Below are 2,601 nucleotides of genomic sequence, written 5' to 3'. Positions count from 1 at the left end.
CCTTTTGTTTCATTGTTACCTGATTCTCAACTCATAAGTAAAGTGCAACTCAACTCACCTACTTAGTTTTACCTCGACACTTTATCATGGCCGGCCACTGGCCACAGGTCTCCTCTCAGAATGAGAAGGGTTTAGGCCAATGTTCACCACGCTGACCAAGTGCGGATTGGCAGACTTCACACACCTTTGAGAACATTATTAAGTAAGAACCCACAGGCATGTATTCCTCACGATGTTTTCCTTCACCGTTAAAGAAAAACGTGATTTATTATGCCCAAATATGATGTCCTATTGCAAATATGATGACGTTGTCTTAGCCTTAAAAAGTTATTTTCATACTGAGAGCAGTATGGCTTTATCACCCTTTGACAGATTCTCAAAAGGACAAAGTCTTGCAGTGTGTAAACGCCTTTAACTTGCACAATCTTAGACACGCCCTAGGCGCAATGTTAGCAATCCTGTAATATGCAAGTAAAGTGCTAGCGTATGGAAGAAAACGAATGGGTATCATAAGCGAGAGGCGAGGCGCTCGTGACTCTACCCGCCTTCGAATTATAGAGGGCTCGATGTTTATCGCCATTGCTGCTTTGAAATAGGAGCAACTCCTATATGCCACAATTGCCACAATATGGCCACAGTTTTACGATTTATAGTACGCGACAGGATGAAATGGCAATCGGGGTATTCCTACCCCGCACGCCTACACAGCCTCCGCGCTAACCCGGTGCGGGCGAGCGTGGGTGCCCTGCAGGTGTGCGGGGCGTCCCCCCGCCTTATACCCCGACTGCAATCTCAACCTGTCGCGAAATATACGTAGGATATGTCGTTGAATTGCAAGAGCAATTCCATATTACGAGGATGATGGTAAGTGATGATGCTATTTGCTGGAACCAGCGATTTAAATGTTCTACTGGAACACGATACCTGGAAAAGGTGTGGTAGGATCATTGAAGTAATAAATCCTATCCTATTACTTCTACTAAAATCACAGAGGTTTGTTGGGCACGACCTAAGACGTGCCCAACAAAAAAAAGCTAAACTATGACAAAGACAAAAAAACAGTGTTTATATCTCTATCACTCTTCAGAGCTTTTCTATACACCCAGCTTGCTCTAACAAGGTATTATTATTTTTATGCCAAATCTACCTTGATTCTTAATCTAAGGTTCGATGTTTACCGCCATTGCTGCTTTGAAGTAAGAGCACTCGTGTGGTAAGAGTTGCTATTGCGTGAGATTGCGAGAGCCATTTCATATTACGAGGATGATGGTAAGTAATGATGCTGTTTACTGGATCACAATCTGGTAAAGGCATCACAATAATATTGTAAAGGCGAAATCTTAAACAGTACGCGGGCGAAAGTAGTGTTCATTAACCTTTAGACGGGGATAGTAGATTTGTAGAGCGTTGTCTCTTTCGTTGAGACCGACAAAACTTCATATAGGTATGAGTGACAACAAGCAATAGGTCTCTTGTAGGGACTTCCATCACGCCATGCTCTTGCGCCGTCTGAATCCAGCGGCTCCCTGCGACTCGCCTGATGTCGTCCGTCCACCACGTTGGAAGACCCCCCCACCGTCCAGTGGCGGGGTCTTCCAACGATGCGCTTTCCGTTGCGAAATCACCATGCACCTTGGGACCCCCAACGTCTGTCGGTTTTTCGAACTATGTGCCCTAGGCCCTTTGCCACTTCAGCTTCGCCACCCGCTGAGCTATGTCGGTTATTCTAGTTCTCCTACGGATCTCCTCATTTCTGATTTGATCATGTAGAGCAACTCCAAGCATAGCTCTCTCCATCGCCCGCTGAGTGACTCTGAGCTTCCTTAAATGAGGCACATAGTTAGCGACCATATGTCTCGGATCCATATGTTATCAATTGGCAACACGCACACACAGGAATTTCGGATTTTAGGTATATAGAGTCTTTAACACCTATGAAAATGAGTCTTTATGGATTTGATGTGCTAAATAAATACACCCAAAATAACTTTTATTCAAACATTCGGTCGCTAATTTCGCCTTACTCCCGTGAATAAGCAGTAAAGTAAAATACAAACAGAGTACGGGAAAGCGCAATTAATACCATTAGTCCAAACCCTTCACTATTACGGAATTTCACCTGCGTTGATTTGATTACGAACTTTTATAGTGCGTAATTTTATTACTATTAGTTTCGAAGAGCATAACGGTCAGCGTGGTGATTCGCTACCTGAGTGTCTAACACTGAGTGATAGCCACCGAGCTCATTTGACATTGGTTGGTTCTACATTGCTGCTTCACTGAGTGATATTAAAATAATGTTTCCTAGAAAACATTCAATGGATTAAAAGACGGTTAGTAGGAGGCAGGTTAAAATCAAACTTCACCCTTTGCATTTCTTTCTATAGGTACTTATTTTTTGCTTTTATTTAATAAATAAAATTGAACAGTGGGTACTGTTTTAGGCTGAGATCTATAGAGCGCACTTTGACTTTGCTCAGACTGAGTTAAAACAAGACAGATTTATGTGAGACATATAGCTTTGTCTCGTTTTAACTCTGTCTTAAGTCTAAGCTAAGTCAGAGTGCGCTCTATAGATATCTCTATAGATTCTAGAATCTA

This window comes from Maniola hyperantus, chromosome 20 (assembly GCF_902806685.2).
Source record: "Maniola hyperantus chromosome 20, iAphHyp1.2, whole genome shotgun sequence".
NCBI classification, from domain to species: Eukaryota; Metazoa; Arthropoda; class Insecta; order Lepidoptera; family Nymphalidae; genus Maniola; species Maniola hyperantus.
Note: the sequence above shows the minus strand (reverse complement) of the source record.